Below are 21,070 nucleotides of genomic sequence, written 5' to 3'. Positions count from 1 at the left end.
GTGCTGACAGTGTTTCCCCATTTTTAAAGGTAGTCCAGCTGTCATGGTTACAGCACAAGAAACCAGTCCACCAAGATTAATGAGAGTTTTAAGAATGAAAAAAGGGGTTGAAGAGATCATTAAGAAGAAATTGGTTTAAAAAGGAAGTGAAAACATTTTGCTGTTTTCTGGTCCACTGTTATTTTCCAGATATGGTGGACATTGTTAGGCTGGTAGAACTGGATGATTTATTCCCAAGTCACAGAAACATTTTCAGAAGAGAAGGATGTTTAAACTTTGACTGTGCTACATGCCATAGATAACCTTTTCTCTCTCTTTACTCCCCTGCAAACCCCTCTGTAGTCTTTGTGGCTTCATCTCTTCCCTTCTCCTGCATCCCTACCCTTATTTATCTCTAGGTAAAGATTCCCTGTGATGCCTCTTGGTTTTTCTGAATGCTGTTCTATTTCCCCTCCTTTCTCTCCTCTCATGTGCTCAGCAATCATCCAGCAAGTGCTCCAAGGCGACAGCAGGAAACTTCTGCTTAAAAAAGCAGCAGGAATGGAGTGGCTGGAGTGGTTGAACACAGGGTCTTGAAAGGGAACCACCATGAAAGATCTGTCTGGAACTTTGAAAACTTGAAAAGAAATAGCTCTGTCCTTCATACATAATTGGCAAAGGCTTGCAGGGGGACTCATGCCATAATGGCCAAAATGTGAGAAGTGAGCAGTCCGAAGGTTTCTTTTATAATGCTTTCACAAACTAGTGAGCTGAAAGTGTTTCTTGTTAACATCTCATGTAATATTTCTTGCCTCCAAGCAATCTCATTGGAGCCAGTCTTCTGCTGTTTTCTGTGCTGGGAAGAGGAAAAACTCTTTTCCTGCACACATCTCTCCTGTGTAGTGTCTCAGTGAAGTCTTGGCAGTAAGACAGAGTTGGCCATCATACCTTCATGTCAGTGTTTGCACAAATGGATTTGTTTGAAGCAAATGTCTTCTCAAGGGTCATTTCAAGAGCCTCACCTGAATCCATTGTCCTTCATCTAAACATTGCAGACTGCTGATGTAACTCAGTCTTTAAATGTCCTATTCAGGTTATGATACGTGCAGGAGGTGGGGGTCTGCAAGCAGTCTTTTTCTTAGAAATTCCAGTTGTCCTTATTATCAGATCTATTGGGGTTGTTCACATCTTTAGACATGGAAAGAGACACAGCTTCCTTGGGAGTTTTATTCTCTTTCCAGAAGGCTGCAGGCATAGCAGAGGAGTGCTTTTAGGACTGACCTTTTATCACACCAGAGATAATATTATGATGTTTGTTAATGCATTGTTGTGATGCTTTAGGCAGATGTGATGGGTGAGAGGCAGGAAATGTATTTGGTAATGTCATCCTAGGTAAAAACAAAAATATTATAAGGAAATGCTTTGTTATCACTGCTCACAGTGGTGGCTTTCTGGTTTTGAAAATATCAGCAATATGTGAAATGTTTTCAGAAGAACTCTAAGAACAGCTCTTTCCTCAAATAATTCATAGTCATAACAGGCTGTCATCTGCTGATGTGCATTTTCTATTTTTTATCGCCCTTTTTCACAGAGAAGAAAAAAAGAAAAGCATCAGTATGTTCTCTGTTGTCAAATGAAGAGAAAAAAAACAGGAGAGGAAGACTGCAACATGAGTAGAGAATTGTTATTTATATGATTTGTTGAGGGTAAAGTTCATATGATTACCTTGAACGTTGCAAAGCTTTGAATGTCATCCTTGATATATAATGACAATTTGTTGGTAGGTATCCAGAGGGAAAGTAATTTTGAATTCTTGCATTGAATTTCACAGTGTGCTGTTTCTGTTTGAGAGAATGAGTAGTGGTTCATTGTGGGCATATGTGTTGAGCTGTAACCAAAACCCGCAGTGCTGGGGCAGGCAGAAGAGGCCCCAGCATCTGTGTCCATGTGGAGCCTGGCCGTGTCACTGCTTATCAGGTACCAGCCCATCTCTTCATGATCACTCTGAGAACAAATGCATTCCTTCCAACAGACCATGACTGATTCTTCTGTGAGCCTTAAGTATTGCAGTACAGCCTTCCTGCTGCATATTTTAGGGAAAAAAAACTGCTCAGACCTCTTAAATAATCTAATCTTGTCCATTTGTTTACTTCTGCCAGATTTTCCTTTCTTTGTTGCAGCCCTAGAGCTGTGCTTCAAATTTTCACAGTGGTTTACTACATGTATTTTTTTCTGAAGATTGGTAGTGTATTAACACTGTGCTCTAAAAATAATTTGGAAAACTTCAACTTGACTCTTAATTGAAGCTTTACTGATTGTCTATCAGGATTCATTTTGCTAAAAATATAAATTAGTTCTCACTGGGTAAATTTCAGCCACTTCTAATCCTTCCTTCTAATTTCTGTATTGATTTGAATTAATTGTTATTCCAGGATTGCAAGCTCTTCCCTATGACTGTCTAATGACTTTTACCAATGCTCTATCACACCTGCTTTGAATTTTAACGATTCAGGAGATGGAGTTCTGGCAGTCATTGCTGCCTAGAAAGGAAATTGATTTTCATTGGTTAAAAGTTATTGAATGTGCTGTTCTTTACAAGCATCAAAAATCAGGGTTTGCTGATGATGTTTTGTTTTTTAAGCTTACTTTTTCAATGTCTTGATGAAGTCATATTTTGACCTGAGCAGTATCCTGAATGGTCTCAGAGATCCTGGCTGGAATCAAGAACTGGCATGCTTTACCTTTTAGCTTGCTTGATTTTAAGAGTGATTATCCACACATATATCATCTCTCCATCTGCCATAGAAACCAGATTTTAATTTTCAGGTGAGGGTGGGGGATGGCAAATCTTCTCCAGCTTTGACCAATGCCCTTCCCACTTCCCTTCTGCTGCTGCCTGTGTAACTTCAAGCCTCACAGAGAACAGCTCGAGTGTTCTCTGGGGACATGACTTACCATAGCAAGGTCATTGTTTTCTGAAATCCGTAATGTAATGGAAATATAACCTACTGACACAGTATAATCTTACTGCTCAGCCAACTCTCTTTGAGATAAGATTTTGTTCCAGTAGTGGATGAAATGGTGAATTGCAGTTCAGAGGTAAATGTGTGTGGCTGAAGCAGTGAACTCAGCCATCAGCTGCTGGGGTAGTTATACCTCTGCTTCTGTTGGTAAAATGGGAGAAGCATTTCTGACACACTGGATACTGTAAAAACTGACAGGAAAATGTTGCAAGTTCCTTTGACCAGTGGTGATTAGTTTAAAAAACATTGTCACTTTGCCACACAAGCACTTTCAGAGAGCCCATAATTGAGGCCCTTAAGCTTTATTTTTTTTTCCTGAGCAGTATACAGCAGATCTTTATGGGGACTAAAGAGTCAAGTTCTGCTTGCTCACATAAATGCACAGGCTAACAAAACCCCCATATTTCTATTCCTTAAGAAAGCAGATGAACAAAAGAGGAAAGAGTAAAGGTCAGGAAGGATGGAGAGAGAAAAGCTGGACATTCACCGGGGCACCCTGGCTCTGTTTTGTTGTTAATGCTGTAGATATTGTTGTTTGTTTGCCTTGTTATACACAGTAGTAAAGAACTGTTATTCCTATCCCCAGATCTCTGCCTGAGAACACCTTGATTTCAAACTTACAGTAATTTGGAGGGAGGGGGTCTACATGTTCATTCCGAGGGGGAGCTCCTGCCCTCCCTAGCAGGCACCTGTCTTCCAAACCAAGACAGATTTTCTCAGATGGGAGGAGGCTTTGGGAAGACTGAGGCAAGTAACACTGCACTTCTTCCAAGTCAGATTTAGGATTGCTGTCTTAAGTACTGTGTTACATTTCACCAAAATTCAGAACTTCAGTGAATCACCTTTCAATGTTTATTGCAAATGTAGTTTATCCCAGCTCTGGGAGTAATATTAATAGAGCTTAGAAGTAGGAGGATTTTTTATATCTCTTGTATTTCTGGGGTTTTCATTCTCTTTTATTCACAGAACAAAGAAAAGTGCTGAAGTGGTTATGCTTATGGGAAAAAATCCTGAATATCTTGACATAATATTCAAAACTGGTAAATCCAGTGAGGACCTATTCTTCATATCAAGTTACAAATGTCTCCTGGGTGACTCTAGTTGATAATCTAGCTAAATCGTAAAATTATTGTCATGTAAGAGTTTTAATTCCTACGAAAAGCTGTTGTATGCACAATTAGAGCACGTACTGGTAATCTGCCTGGCACTGTTGTTTCCATTTAGTGAATTTCATTGGTGTTTTCATGCAGCCTTTTAATTAAGTTAATGTAAAACTCAGTTTCTAGGGCAAGTGACGATTTTTGTGCCAGCATTTCCCAGTGTTTGCTCTTGAGACAGAAGACTGATGGTTTAAACTGACTGAAAATGTTTCTTCCTTTTCTGTGACAGTTCATTAACAGATTATACACAGAAACATCCTTACATAAAAATCAGATTAATCAACAAATATGTCAAACATACATTTAATCCTATTCACTTGATGAACACACATAATCCATTAATAATAATATATAATTATATATATATTATATGATCCATAAATAATATCTATAATGATCCATTTATTATTGCTACTTGCTTTATCTTGCATGATCAAACTATAATCAATAAGACCTATCAGTCTTTCAAGTTGGAGATTTATAGACACTAGTCATGGAGTAATAGCCAATATGCACATAAAAATCAGTTTGAAAAGCCTTTGCTTTTACATTCATGTGTCCTTGAAACATGGCTACCAAATTGGATTTCATATCACAAAACAAACTGGATTATAATAATCTTAAATCAAAGAAATCAGAGGGGAAAATGGGTTTGTTAACCTAGCAATTAATTTCTTTTTCCACCTATATCATACTGGAAATCTGGCTACTCAGCATTTTTAAAACTATGCATGCAAAACAGGTTTTTCAACAGTTCTTCACTTAAGATCTCTTATCCTGTAGTGGTTTAGGTCTTGCTTTGTAGTGTGTCAGGATCAACCCTGGGGCTTGCAAAAAGATCAGAGCAGACTGATTCCAGTATTCATTTTTGTCACAGTGATTTGTACAATTCCAGCTTCCATGTAATAACTTTTAAGTCACTATTATACTATTATGAGTTGTTACAGTTCCCAGGACTTTAAAATTTTTCTCCCTTCAAATTAAAATAATGTGAAAAAGTTAAACTTTTTAACTTAAGGTTGCCTTTCTTCAGAATCATAAATAAGATGAAAGCTTCCATATTTTGGGAGGTTGCTGTTGCATGCAGACTCAAGCTAATACTGTCATATGCATTTACCTTGTATTTAATTGCTAGCTGTTTTTTATTATCTTTGAGGAATCTCCTTTCTGGATTCCTTAATGATCCCTAATTCTTAACACAGAGAACTGACAAGAAACTCTGCAATAATAAGAGGTAAAAAACGGTTTTCACCTACTCCAGCCACAAAAGTACTAGCTGTGGTTTAGTTTTAGGATTAAAGGCCTGGTACGTATAGGTAAGGGGGTTGACAAAACGTCAAGTTCTCAAAGTTAAGAGATGCACAAATAACCTAGGAGCAAAACAATTTCCATGTTCTTAAAAATATTCTCAGCCCAGCTTTGTGCATTTTAATTAAACAAGGTAAATTAAAGTTCATAAAATGTGCCTGAAGTTTCTGCTTTTCTCAACACTGTGTATGATATTTTGACTGCTGAAATTTCATTTTGGCTCCACAGGTGAGTGATGAGTAGAGTGAGAAAATAGTTCTAGTGTTTCCCTCCTTTTTGCCACACTGTGGTAGATAGTTGGCAAACTGCTGCTCCATTAATCCTTCCACTGCAGATAGTAAATCAAGTATAGAATGGTATCTGTATAGCAGCAAATTAATTGCATCCTATCTCTGTGTGATGGTAGAGGCACTGCTCTGTGAGAGTACGTGAGGTCAAGGCAATTAAAAAGTCCTAATTTTTGTGGACTTTCATTTATACATTATTTATTAGAATTATATACTTGGATCAATTTAAAACTGTGTTTTGGCTCATCATTATAACTTTAAAGTTTAAAGTGTAACTTTAAAGAGATTTCCCAATGAAATGATAAATACTAACTTTTTTGAAGTAAGAAATTTGAAATTTTCTGCAGATGAGAGGCTTATAATGTAATTGGATCTAACCTTCCACTGTTTAAAGTCATGAAATTATGCAGCTATCAACAGGTGTTTCTAGGTTATTAACAAATGAACAGTTAAATTAAGTTACTAATCAGACAAACAATATATTTAGTTTGCAGAATTTTATTATAATTACCCATAATACATCAACTGAATGTTTCATCTCCTTTCAACTGACAGCACTTTTTTCCATTTACATACACAAACTAATTTAAATTCTACTTTTATTCTAATATGTAATTTTTTTATTTTATTTTTTTATTTTGCTATCTACTTCCTCACCAAAATACTGTCACTAAACCTTTTGTTTTTACTGAGAGAGTTAAAGAAGTGTTTGGACAATGCTCTTGGGCACATGGTATAATTTTGGGGCTATCCTGTGCAGGGCCAGGAATTAGATACAACCATCTTTGTGTCCCTTCCTAGTCAGGATATGCTATAATTTTCATTTATTTTATATCATTTTAGATAGTGTGTGTATGTTCCACTCCTAGGGACACACCAAACTGAGTTTTAACACACAGGGGAGAAAGAAAAGAGAGAGATCTTTCCTCTCCCCATTCATATAAGAACCCCTGGAAATTCCCATGCATTGTTGAAACTTCTCTCGAGAAATACAACTTCCCTGTTTTACCTTTACTGGTGAGTGAGATGGGAAACACCCACTGGAACAGAGGATGACATCTAAGATACCATTCCTGAATTTCGATATATGAAGAGAGAAATCTGCCCCTTCCAGGATTAGGATACAGGGAGTAAATCACTTGATTGTAGCTCCTTTTTAGACTGGCTTAACCTTGAGGTAACAAACCTTGAGGCTTTCAAATTGCCCCTACTCCCCCATCCATCACTGTAAGCTCCACCATATTTTCCAGATCCTTCCCTGACAATCATTTGTCCTTCAATGTCCTATTGGTTGTTGTGTCTTGTTCCCTCCCTCTGCATATCCTTATTGGCTCTGGATTTGTAATCTCCTCCCCTTACTCCTCCCCTTGGGATTCCCTATTGGCTCATTGTCTGTACCCGCCCCTGGAGTCTGGGCTATATTTAATCCCTTGCACACCAAAGCTCAGGGCTTTTTTGGACCTGATCCCTTCTGCCATGGAGCCCTTGTTTACCCTGCCCTAAATAAACCTTTGCTGGGAACTTCAGACCGAAGAATCTCCTCTGCTTTCTTCTTTCCGCCTGTAACACCGTTCAGAGCTTGGGGCTGGCCGAGTCTCTGGAGGTTTCACTGTGGGACAAGCCTTGTCCCCAGTGATTCCCCACTCTTGGCATTCACCTGTGCTGGAGTGAGAACAAACACTGTAGAGCTGGAGCTCTGGTGCAGCGCAGTGTCAGCTGGCTGTTTTCCTGTAATTTGTAACTAAAGCTGGACTGTGTTAAAAAGGTCACCACCACATTGAAAAATGATGAACGCTTTGTATCTGATACTTATTCTTATCATTACCCTTGGATCAGAGGTAAATTAATTTGTATTTTAAGCCCATCCTGCAAGTTTAAGGCCTACTGATGCTATTGAATGATGTGTCACCAGATTTTTTATGACAGTGGTTTCTATTGTCTGATAAAAATGAATTTGGCAGACCGGGTCTGTGTTACATCTTGCTTCTTGAATTGTTTGTACTTTTTCTTACAGAATGAAGAAGGTATTTTGTCTTTCACTACCAAGCAAATAACTGGGTATTCTAAAAAATTCAATCAAACATGTCCGCATATTTAGGGAATAACTGGATTAAACCTCTGTAAGCAGTATATGTGTGGCTGAGAGAGAAGGGAGGGATGCAGAGGGGACAGGTTTTTATTCCATATGAAAACTGACTTTTTTTTCCTCTACATGAATCTGTGTGCAAGATCTCTCCCAAGCTACATATATTGGTTGTTTTCCAAAATGAGATAATAAACTTATAGTTGGTTATTTTGCCAATCACTGAGAACAGGATCCTCCAGCAAAAGACGCTTTTATCGTATTTGCATATTTTGTATGTTGTTTGTCAATGACATTCACGTTTTAGTTGCAGGGGGTGTTTCTTTGGTGATGCTCGGAGCAAAAACGTAAGTATGGCAATTCTTTTCCATTTGTCTTATGGAGACTATTGACTTGAGGCCAGATATGTCAAAAGGAAATCTCTATTTTTTTAAACTAAACAATTATGTTCAATTTCTATTGATTTTCTATGTTAAAGTCACAGATTAAGGGGTATATTTATCACTGGGATGTGTTTGTGAGTGGCGTATTTATAAAAGTAAACATGCAGCTCAAAGAAACTTTAAGAAACGTGAGAAAAGAGACTGTGATGGATATAGTGGATCATATCCAGTATTTTCAACTACTTCTGAACACAAGCTAAGGAGCTTACTATGAAACACATGAGTGTTTCCCATAATAGGGAAAAATCCTGTAAAAGATTAGTTTTTCTTCTGCTGTCTTAAAAAAAAAAAAAAAATTCAATAATTGCTCCTGCTTGTGTTTGTGGTCCCAGAAAGTTTCTTTGATGTAGCTAAATGCTGCATTACTAATGATCCTGTGTTAATTGATCTTAGAACTGAGGAGGAAAAAGAGAATGATCATAGGAAATTGGCTTTAAGGGCACTGATGAAGGGCAAGGGATGTGCTATGTGACACCTGGTTATAAATAGCATGTACAGAAGTGAGTGTATTGAAAAATAACAAGGAGCAACTCAATAATAGACGTTTGCAGGCAGTGTATTCTTCACTGAATATTAATGGTTCCATTTGCAGTTACAGAATTAAATCGATTATTGCTGCTAACATAAGTATGTTCAAAGCATTGCATGAAAGAAATAAATATTTTTTCCTTTAAAAATACAGTTTTTCAGAAAAAATTTAAATTGTAGTGACTGGTGTAGTCCACTGAATATCTGATTGTTTATAGCCATTGGACCAGGATAGAAAGTATCCCTTTGCCTTAAATTATCAGCCTGATGAAGGAATTATATTTTGTATTCCATTTAGGGTTTTAGATCAAAAATTCTTCAAGTTCCGTATCTTGTATTATACAAAAGAAAGAATTGAATGAGCTCATTTTCCATTGATGCATGAAAGAGCATGTTGAGTCTAGAAAAAAATGGCTTTGTGAGGGAGTGCACAGGAGACAAAGTAGATTTGATCTCTGACAATACTCCAAAAGTTGTGGTATTCAGGCAAATTCCTAGCTCTATTTCTATAATAAAGTTAACAACTACCTTTTTCTAGTTGAATGTCTGAAAAAATTACCTGCTTTATGATGCGTAGCATAGTAGGGATTTTCTATTAGTTAGGGCCTTTAAGCAGGATTTTTAGTAATGATCTGTATACTCATGTCCCACTAAAGTAAAGTAAGGGTAAAATAAAAATTTGAATTAAGAGCTGTATAGAAAGTCATAAAACGAAACACTGACATTTCATTAGAGCATTTGGAACAGGAGCTTTGAATAGCTTCAGAAGAGTTTGTGGCATTTTCCTTCAGCCTCAAACTTTCTTTAGCGATTTTTCTACTGTCTTTGCATGACATCGGTAAAGTCATGATTTTCCATTCAGTTCGTAACTCCTAGCAGGAATCCCTGGCATGGCAAGAACTCAACCTGAGTCAGTCATTCTGGAATGTTCAGTGGCTGGTTTATAGCACATCATTCTCACAGCCTTGATTACCACAGTAATGCATATTCACTATTTGGTGTTTACTGCAATAGAAACTGTAAAATTTTGACTTTTACTTTTAAACATATTATAACAAAGGGCATGTTTCAGCCCTAGGCTGGACATCTGTGCTTAATACTTCATCTTGGCCATTGGGTGGATGTCTGCACATTGTTCCTTCATCTTTGACAAAGATTTATCCTTTTTGAGGTGGGATTTAGAGGCAAATGCAGGTAGAGGACCTCATTCACCTTTTCCAATGAGGTCCTGTTTTCTCATTTTATTAGTCCTGTTCCCCATATGTCCAACAGCTGAGATGTGTCTTCTAATGGCAATATTGATTTTACTCACTTTTTGGTTTAATGTAAATGTTGTGGCAAACCTCTTAATGGCACAGAGAACTCTTATTGATTCATCTGTTCTCTCCTGCCAACTGCTGAATGCAAAGTGAAGAGGAATAATTCCATGGATTTAAGGGGATTCTGTATGCAAGTTTCCTGAAGGAAAAAGAAAGGGATTTTTATGCAACACTTAAATTAAAGGCACCTTATCTTGTAAGGTGCCTGGTTTTATTTTTCCACAAGGTTTTCTTTGGTAAGATTATGTGGTCTGATATAGTCTCATTGTATCCAGTTTCCTTTCTTCTTCAGCCTAAAGCACCATTACTGTGACTGCATTACAGAATCCAAAACAAGGGGCACAGAGGAATTGCTCTTATACTTTCAAATCACTTTTGTTTCCATTCTTTCTTTCTGCCACTTCACTCTCAGATGTATTTATACTGTTTTTCCTAGGATCCTCCTAGGGTTTCACACAAGGAGAAAGAGCTTACATTGTCTCCCAATATAGGGAAATAACGGTGTTGTTTCCATGTCAATTGAATTCCATGCAGAATAGTAGCAAATACATGGCTGGTTTCTTGTAATGCCAGTAAGATGCCCAGAGAGAGAAGTGAGTTAAGTGTTGGGTAGTTTTGGGAACAATTTTCACCATCTTTACATGTATACACTTAGGCTCAGAATTTGCAGAGAACCAAAATGCTCTCTGAGGCCATACAAAAGACGTACAGTTGAACAAGAGGATGGCAAATGTTCTGGTTACAAATCATTAGAGAGTCCTGACAGAGACTTTATATAGTCATGAAGGCTGTCTGGATACAGGCTTCTTGAAAGTCCAACTGCTCATATTGCAGTGATGCTGCTGGAAGCTGGAGGAACAGATTAAAGGTAGTGGCTGTTCTTTAGGGCAAAATTCTCAACTTGAACTCTTCTCTGCTCAAAAAATCCTAAATATGTCATACCCTTGTTCCGTGCATAGGGTTTTCATTAATCTTAAGAGTCTCTTTTTTGTTTGGTTGCTTTGTGGTTGTGGGTTTTTTAAAGAAAAGTCTTGCTCCCTGAACCAGTTAGGAGGCATGTTAGTTTGCTACTGTGCTAAATGCTAGAATCCACAACATCGGGTTTTGAACTTCGACATCCATGGTAGGGTAAAGGTGTGGGACACACTAAGTCTTTGAAACCCATGGAGTTACTCCATGGATAATTTGATGTTACCCAGAGTTAAATCTCTCAACATGTTTGAAAAAAACAAAAGATGAAACATTCTTCCCATCTTCCATTGACGTCAGTGGAACCAGCCAGCGTGACCACGGAAGCAACGCTGCACAAATAGTGCAAATTTTCTTTCTGCTTCTTTTGAAGACATAGCAATGGCCTTCACAGTGCATACAGCTTAATTTATGGATTTGGGAAAAGTCTTTGCAAAAGTTCCTCTTCACAGATTTCTGCTTAAACTGAAAGCTGCAGCTAGTCAAGGGAGGATATGAGAGTGGATCCAGAGGATAAAGACAGTTAAAAAAATCTGGAGCAAGCAATTGCTTGTCAGAAAGGCTCCACTAAATTGGAGAGAAGTATTAAGCAGGGTTCCCAAAGGGGTAGTCCTTGAACATTGGCAGTATCTAATGTATATACATGACTGACGGGGAGAGTGAACTAGTTAGTTGCTTATTAAACTAAATTTGGAGCAGCAGAGGATGTGGAACAAATAATAAAGGAGACTTGAAAGAATTCCAGACTTAAGTATGAGCCCTAGTGTATTAAATGAGCTTTAATACAGACAGATGTATACCACAACAGAGCAAGCAGGAAAAGTGTTCTAAAAAAAAATCATTTAAACTGTAAGAGAATAAAGCTCAAGGGCTGTAACTCTTACAGCCTGAGTAGAAAGGTGCAAAGAGCAAACAGCATTTCTTCACAACTGTTGTTTCTCGTTGAATTAATTGATTCACTCAAGTAGCACCAGATTTTTGCCATATTTACACACCTGATTATTTCGCCCACAGATTATTCCCAGTCCTTTTCCTGAAATATTTTGAAGTATTATAGAACTGATTTGTGAGGCAATTCTAAGTACTGATTTTTCCCAAAAATAAGAGCAATCGGAGCAATTCAGTGGTAAAAACTGTCTCATATTCCATTTATCCATCTATAGGAATGAAGCTCCGTGGAAAAAAGTGAAAATTTGGACTATCCAAAGCAAAGTAAAACAAAATATGGGTTTATTTATTTATGGGTGTTTTTCAGTGAAGATAGTATTATGCCTGTGCTTTCTGTCATTGTGCTAATATACATCCACAGTGTTCTGGAAATTACACATATTGTGCTGTCACTGGCAGGGGTCCCTTTTTCTCTCTATTGCCCTAATGTACTGTATCACCACTTCTCCTGTCCATGGATATAATGTAAATGTATTACCAAATGCTGCCCATCTAGTTGTAGGTCTGTGTCCAAACAACTTTAGGGAAAATTACTTACAGAGGCCCCTTAGGACCAGAATTGCAAGAAGTATAGGAGATATGTGCCTGGTCTGTCCAGGACATCCTGCCACACCAGGGACACATGGACTCTCTCCATGGGCTGTGGCAGCATTTACCAGCTCTCTTCACCACATGCAGCTGCATCCCTCCTTCTCCTGTAGGTGTATGGATAGCGCTCAGACCATTCTTGGGGACAACAGGAACCAGACAGGCTTTGGAGAATTGAGTGCACATCATCTCAAAAGCTCTTCCTCATCTCCTCTGATGAAAAGACAGGGTAATTATAAACATCCTGCTGCCTCAATCTGACAGAACCTTGCAATCCTTTATTGCTGGCATGAAAGGATCTCTAATTCCAAGATCTTTGTCCTTTTCCATACAGTTGACTTCTGTGAGTTACATGCCCCATTTTGCAGTATTTCATTTTTATGCAACCCAGGGTAGGATTGTAGAGTCATGTAGCCAGAATCCTGCACAGAACTGTAGCACTACAGTGCTGCTGGCCAGGTGAGGCTCCAAAGAAATCAGTGCAGCGAGGCAAAGCATCTTACTGCTGTTGGTAGTGCAGTTATATTTTATTGTCTTGGCTATCACCTTGGACAGCTTTTCTGGCACTGGCTGATGTGGGTTAATCACGGTTACTGGGGCAGAGACAGGGTTGTGTATAACTTACTGCCATCAGTTTGGAGAGGGGAAAAAAATCAATAGAAACTTCTGATAATTTTATTTTTGGTTTGGAAATGGCAAAAGGTTTTGGTAATGATTTAAAATGCATCTTCGAAATGTTTTTAATTATGATTAAGATAGCTGCTAAATTTAACAAGATACAATTAAATACCAGTTTATTAAGTTTGAATTTGTTGCTGATTAGCAGTAAACACATGATGTACATTTTTAATGTTCCTTAGTACAGAATAAATGGTTTGAATAATCAATTGGTATTTAATGTATTAATTTATATCTCAAAATGCAAAGCAAATCATTCAGTTCTGAGCCGTGCATTGTATCTGACCCACCTATTTCAGAACTGAACCTTTGCATTGGGCCATTTAAAGAAACTGCAACAATTGTAGGACAAGGCTTCAGAAGCTCATTGAAGTAGGGATTTTTGGGGTTTGGTTGGTTGGTTTGTTGTTTTGAGGGGGGTGGGGTGGTTTTTTGGGGTTTTTTTTTTCATTTTTTGCTGTATGACTTGGCTGTGTTGCAAAGAGAGCAGTGATCATTTGGAGACATGACAGCTTTAACCTTTGTCCCATCTTGGGCTCTGCTGAACAGGATCCAGCTTAGCCTTAGCTAAGGCACCTTCATTACTGGCATTTAATGACACTTCAGAAATACTTGTCATTGAAAGCACTGTCAACAGGAACACATGTGGTGCCTGTGGGAAATCCAGCTTAAATTTAGAAGCATTTACTAAACGTCTGTTTTGTTTTCTATATTTTTAGAGTTTACTTTTTTTAATGGAATGCTTTGGTATGCTCTTGCTTGGAGCATACAAGCTAATGTTTTCAATAATTAGTGCTTAACACACTGCTTCTTCACAAGCTGTTGTTAGCTGTATTACTTTCATGGGGGTTCAGAGCTTTTTGGAAATGTATTTTGTGCACAGGATTTTCAGGGAGCATTTGCTGTGATACAGCACTGATACTTTAAAATCTGAATACTGGTTCAATTTAACTTTTCAATATGTTTAATTAAGTGCATTTGGATACCTTACTACAAAGCTCATGTTTGGGTTAGGTGGGTGTTTCAGCTTGATGCTGTGCCTCATACTGTAATAAGGATGCAATATTCATTACTATAAAGACAGGCAGTTTCAGATTTGTATTTGCAGAGCAACAGATATCACAAAACAGCATAAATAGATTGTTACATCCACAGAAATATCCTGCATACTTGGCTTTTCAATATCTTCCCTAGCTCTCTTGCCACATCACCCCAGGTTCTGTGGGTTCAGTTATCAGGAGAAAAAAACTCTTGTCTCAGTAATCAGGATAAAAAACCTTGACCTCTTCTCATAAGAGACTGTTGAATGGCTGGTTAGACCTTGAACTTAAAGGATCTCATCAAATTGTTGTGTTACTTATAAGCCCTTTAGGAATTCTGGCCTACCAGATGTTTTGAGTGCACATACTTCAGGGATCAGCTTTGGGATGATGCAGAGCAGAGCAGGGGGAGCCTCTAGAGCCCTCTCCAAGATCTGCTGCAGTCATGGTCAGAAGTGCCCGTGCCCTGTGATGCCAGGCATCTTCACAGGACTTTGTTCCTTCGTACTTTTAATTTCTCGTTACTGAAGTCTCATAGAAGCTCTCTTTAGTCCATCAAATATAACTGAGTATTCAAATGTCCAGATTTAATCCTTTAAGTACTAAAACAGTAAAAACAAGAACACATACGAAAAAATAAATAAAATCTAATAAATATGTTACCTTATACTATTTTGACCATTGGAATTATCATATTGTGTTCTTGAACAAGAGGCTTTGTTTTGGATAACAAGTGCCTGAATGAATGCTTATCTATTTTTTTCCCCTGGATCCATCAGTCAATCCAATAAAAGGTCCATAAGTCCCTATAACATGGCCTCATTTACATTCTTTATTTATTAAAGCTATATGAGAACTGGAACTATAGTTCCATTGTGAGTAGTAGATCTTTTATGGAAGTATAAGTCATGGGAGTAATGTAGCCTTTATCAAGGAGATATCCAAATTTGGGATTTGGCTTGTGTGATGGGTTTTGGTGTTTTGTTTGCATTTTTAAAACCTTCTTTAAAAAATAAATAAGTAAAAAAAACCCACAACAAAAACAACAACAACAAAAAAAACCCTTAAGATTTATTCCTTTATTTTGAATTGAAAGAACATCTGTATTCTTTGGTCCCTGCTCTGTTACTTGGGATTTTTTTCACTGAGCTGCTTTTTAAATCAGTGGTATATAATAATATTGATGTCTGCTTTGGAGAGAAGCTTAACATGGACTTTTTTGACATGTCATTTAATGAAGAATCCAAGATGAATGATGGTGTTAGGGACTGAGAGATTTGACTCCCACAAATGAAACTAAAATGCCCTTTGATGTACTGCCACCAGTGCATGCTGTGGTGCTGTCCTTGAACTGCAGTGAAAGGAGTCAAAAATAAGCCTTGGAGGCAAAACTCAAACTCTGGCTTAAGCAGGAAGGCTCTATAATTGCTATCTAATGTAATCTATATTCGGACAAAATCTTTTGTTTTTTCTTGGGCAGACTGTCCAGAGCAGCGATATCTCTCCAAAGGAACAGCAGGTGGTATTTGGTGTATTGCCTTTCTCTTTTAGTATTGGTCTTCTGTACACAATATGTTATTCGCAAGAACATAAATCCAAAACTTTCTTATAAAGACTCAAACTTCCTTTGAGTCTATATAAGCTCTTCAATAGCTGGTGCTGAAAATCCATATATTTCAGATTTGTAAAGTGCTTTGCCCTTTATTTTAAGCTATGCAAATAGCTGAAATTTAATATTTTCAGAAGAACTTAAGCTCACAGAAGTATGCTCTACAGTCTTTATTTCAGGGAGATCATCTAAGCTAATTCAGGCTTTGAGATGCATGAATTTTGTGGATTTCACTTTAGGGAATCCTGGATGTGGGAAGTTACTGTAACTCTTTAGGGAGTTATGAAAAAATAGACCTCAAGGCCCTGCTGCACAAGGAATAAGTAACAGATAATGGGATGGGAGAGTTATGCCTCATAACTGCTAACAGAAATGTCTTTCTCAGCTTTATCTCCTCTAACCAGTATATAGGGACTCTTGCAGTCTACAAATTTTGTGACTTAGTTGCATTTCTAAAGCCAAGTTGCTCTGAATGCAAAGTGTTCATCTGCCATTTTTTGAATTTCAGACAAATTCAGTTTTATTTTAAAATTATATTTTTTTTGTTTCTTTCTCTTTCTGTTGTTTCTTTTAGAGTTGTAGTTAGGGAAATGAGTCAAAATCTGAACCATCACTGAACTGTTGGAAGGAGGGATGACAGATTAATTTGGCCTAGATAGGTAGAAAACATCTGTGATCAGTGGTGCAATTGTATTTTGATTCCTGCTGTGTTTTCCTCTTTTTAACCACACTGTTTAATGTGTTCCCACCAGATAATTAGATTAACATGCCCAAATTTTTTTCCCCATGCCTTTTGAAAAGGAAGCAGCATAGCATCCCACCAGACAGATTAGATTGCTATTCTTAGTTTATAGAGCAGCAAACCATGAGACAAGAAAGCTGGGAAGTTTGTTGTAAAATTTAAATCAGGACTTCTGTCCTCTTTCTGAAATTATTTAACTTTGAGCTTATTTTTCTCTGAGAAAATTATTTCTGATGTCAATCAAATAATTGACATTCTCTGAGAATCACTCAAATAATCATCGATGTCACTTAGTCACAAGACTGAATTTTCTGCTTCATGAAATATGCCTTGCATATGTGGTTTTATCTATCTGTGAAGAGAAAAATGACTGCAGCTGAAGGAAAACAGCTTTTTATTGGTTTAGATGTTCTTTAAATAGTGGGATTCTCCCCAAATCTGATGATAAGCAAAAGCAATTACTGAATTAGTGGGAACATTTTTGAAGTCTGCCTACAAGATTGGTGTGTGTTTCCCAAAGAGAGCATGGGGCATTGTGTGTTTAACATTCCCTGTGCAGCACAGAGTAAGGAGTATATGACTGGGAGGCAGCACAATTAGATCAGTTGATTTTATTTATAAAATACTATTAATTTGCCTGCTCATTACAGTAGGTAGGGATTTTTAATGTAGAGAGACATACACAAAATTGTAAGAAGCTTTTGAACATTCAACAGGAAAGAGATTTGAAGAAAGGGGTGCTTTGCAGCAAGGGCAGATTGAAAAGCCAGGCAATGGAACTGGTATCTGTACTTTTGTCTGAATCTTGCTCTTACTTGAGAGAGATACAACGAAAAAATGGTCATTGCTGCTGTTAGACTGGCAAGCTAAATAAATTACCTCTTATTTCACACATTTTCTGTTGTGTAGGGAGACAGGCTCACGCCTGTAGTCTCTGTGAAATAGATTTGAAAAGACAGTCTTGGTAAAAATCTAGGCTTTCTGCATATCATAAAACTGTATTATCTCTCCTTCAACTCTCTCCTAACATCATTTCTCCCAGGAATAGCCCTAAAAACATTTATTCTTTGCAGTTGTATGTGTTATGTGCAAATATTGCTTTTCCTTTCTCTGGACTGTAGTGAAATTTAAGCTGAGATTCATGATGTCTGGGGAAACTTGCTGTCCTCAGATGTCTCAATACCTGGAATAGAGAGAAGGGAAGAGTTTCGTAAAAGACTGTCAAATTTACATTTCTTTAGTTTCTTACTGTGAAGTAATGAAACTGTAACAGAGAATGTTTTTTAAGAGACAGTAATAAATTGTTGTTTCACTGCAAATTGTGCTTTTACCACAATATATTCTTTTTATTCACCTACTTAGGGATCACATCAACGTCACCTGTATTTTGTATCTTACGGAAAAGTATTCTGCTGATTTTTCCATTATTATGGGAGGATTAGTTGTGAAGATTCAGATCATGATTCTTAGCCAGATCAAAGAGTCCTCACTTCCTTTTTAACTCAAAATAGGGTTTTCCTCTCTTAGAAGAGCCCACTCGATCACTGCTGCAATCACATGACTAAATAAAATCTAACATTGCCATCTAGTGTCCACGTACTGGGATATTACACTTTTTTAGCCCAGCGGTATCAGAGAGCCTTTGAGAATCATTTGTGACTGTGAGTTCTCAAGTGAGAGAAACACTGGTTTTATCCTAAACTTTCTTTTCAGTGTTTTTTTTTTTTTCCTCTCAAACAAATAGCTTCCTATCTAATGTCATAATAACATTAAGTGTTTCATAATGATGCTAAGAACCTCAGCTTTTGCAGTTTCTAAAGGATTGTGTTCAGTATTGGAGTCAACTGTGAGGTGGGAACTGCAGATAGTAAACTTCTGTCTGTACCCTTTTTCTCACTGTTCTGCTGGAAGCTGTTTGAAGAGTTGACACAAATGAGCTTCTTACCACTGAGTCTGATTCTCCTAGGGGAAAAAAACTTCCCTAGGATAAGGTATCCAGGCAGTTCTGTGACACGAATTGTCCTTAATGAAATAAGGAGAAAGGAAAACTATTCAAGAAAGCATTTTATATCTCTGGGAATTTGTTTATAAATAATGTTTACAGGACATATTTGAATACAAAGAAATATCATATCTTACGGTGGAAAGCCCAGTTTTTAGTGGTGCCCCCAACAGCTTGCAGAAGAACCCACTGTTCATGGCTTTGAGCCCTGAGGGTGGCAGCATGAGCAGGCTGAGTGTGCTCGCCTTCCAGCTTTAGGTACTTGTAACATAAACATACATAATGAATGGTAGAAGTACCTCTTTAAGGGATGCATTGATTTTAGATCTATTCACTTCTTAAGTAAAATGAAGTGCTACACCAAAAGCTTCTTTCAGAATTGCAGCCTGATAGCCCTAGGCAGACTGTCAGGCTGCATGTTTATTTACTGCTCCATTGCATCCCCATGATTGATTCTTTCTCACATTCTACTATTGATTTTTCTGTTCTGTCTTTCTTCAACCATAAATATGAAGAAGTTCTTTGTAAGCCAAGTTGCCTTAACCACTGTTTGAAGAGTCCTTACTTTAGGGTCTCTCTCCCCAGCCCGAGGAGCCTTTAGCTCAGCCTTCCTCCAGCCGGGAACACCAGCATGGCTCCAGCATGGAAATTGTGGAGATCAGGCCCCAGCTGCCAGAAGTGCCAGAGGAACTGCAGAATACCCCACAGCCAAAGTCTGTGATGTGATGATTGTAATCATTTTATTCCTGGAGCTTTATAGGGAAACATATTTTGCCTGTATTTTAGAAGATTTCTTGTTACAGCCCTTTTCACAAACACAAAAGATCAAGAGATGTCCACAAAACCTTCTGGGATCCCCTTTTCTGTAGTCAGGTGGCTGTTCTTTGTGTTCAATACAGTCTCAATCTTTGAAATTCAGTGTAAAAATTTAAAGCTTTGACTGGCAGATGAGGAAATAAGTCAGATAGGGTTGTTAATATGCTTGTAGAGCTGTACATTTTATTGGTTAAGAGAAACTTTGTTTCTCCACAGTTTTGCAAACACTTATAAAATTCTCCAAATAAATCTTTTATATTTACTGTCTTGATTATTTACTGCTCATGTGGTTTTGTTTCTAGTTTGTACTCCTGCCTAATGAGATTATATCTAAAAGATACTCAAATTTGCAAAATTGTACTGAAAGCTTTGCTGACACACATGACAAAAGTGATTCTGGTTGGTTTTGGTTTATTTTTTTGTTGTTGTTGTTTTTTTCCCCCTCTGTGTGTTTCTCTTTCTCCTGGTCAGTGAAAACTAATGAAACATCTTTTAATCAAGTATTATTTTGTACGTTTTCATTGCTGCAATATTTAATATTTAGTTGACATATGAGTGTTGTTTAATTGCAGTGTGTGCATAGTGCAGGAATATAGACAAATGAGTTTTGCAGGTCTTCTATCCAAGGAAAATTATGTTTACTTAATATAAAAGATAAATTATAAAAGATATAATATAAAATATTATAAAAAGATAAAATATAATAGATAAATTAATCTAACTGAATTGGAAGCAACATCTTTCTGTTGATAAAGAATATTCTGTCACTGGCTTCATTCTATCACTAGCAATATCCTGTCATTACTCTGGATTAGAATTTACATTGCATGCCTATGCCTTTTGGAGGCATTCCAACAGCAGGTATTGGTACTAGGAAGGTGAATTTATTCTTCCAGAAGTAAAGATCTTCCACTGTCAATGTCAGGCAAGTTGATAAATCACTGTAAGCCATGGGCTTGTGCCATGAGCTCAGGTGAAGTTGATCGTCCATGCATAGACATGACTGCTATAGTTTTTTATAGGACAGGATGACACCCTGCAACACACAGGTTCAGATTTTGGGTGGAAAAAGGGCACATGTGAAATGGTGAAATCAGCCAGTGAGAATTTTCTATCAGACATGAGAGAAATTTGACAGGAAGGGATTTTACATGTGGAAATGGGAGAGCTTCCTGTGGTTTCTCCTGTCTACTCCACATGGAGCTTCCTGGCTCAGACTTTGCCCCACTCCACCACAGATGAAACGGAGTTTGATTCCAGAGGAGCTCATTTCCATGGAGACCAAGGAAACAGCTGACCAGCCCTGCATTTGTTCTGCCAGGCTCTTATCAATACAAAATTATTAAAATAGTGCTCTAAAGCCAGTGAGATGATTTCTGTGATGGGTATCCATACAATTAACTACAAGTGATGATTTCAGAAGCTCTGTTGTGTAAGTGCTGTAAACAATTTTAACATAGGTACAGGCATTCAAAATTACTAAGTCTCTAGGAAGCAAATATTAATGCCATTTGAGGAATAAGCAGTTTCTGTGCACTTGACTATCTC

Source organism: Poecile atricapillus, chromosome 13 (genome assembly GCF_030490865.1).
Source record: "Poecile atricapillus isolate bPoeAtr1 chromosome 13, bPoeAtr1.hap1, whole genome shotgun sequence".
Lineage (NCBI taxonomy): Eukaryota > Metazoa > Chordata > Aves > Passeriformes > Paridae > Poecile > Poecile atricapillus.
The sequence above is the reverse complement of the archived record's forward strand: the minus strand, read 5'-3'. Positions refer to the sequence as shown.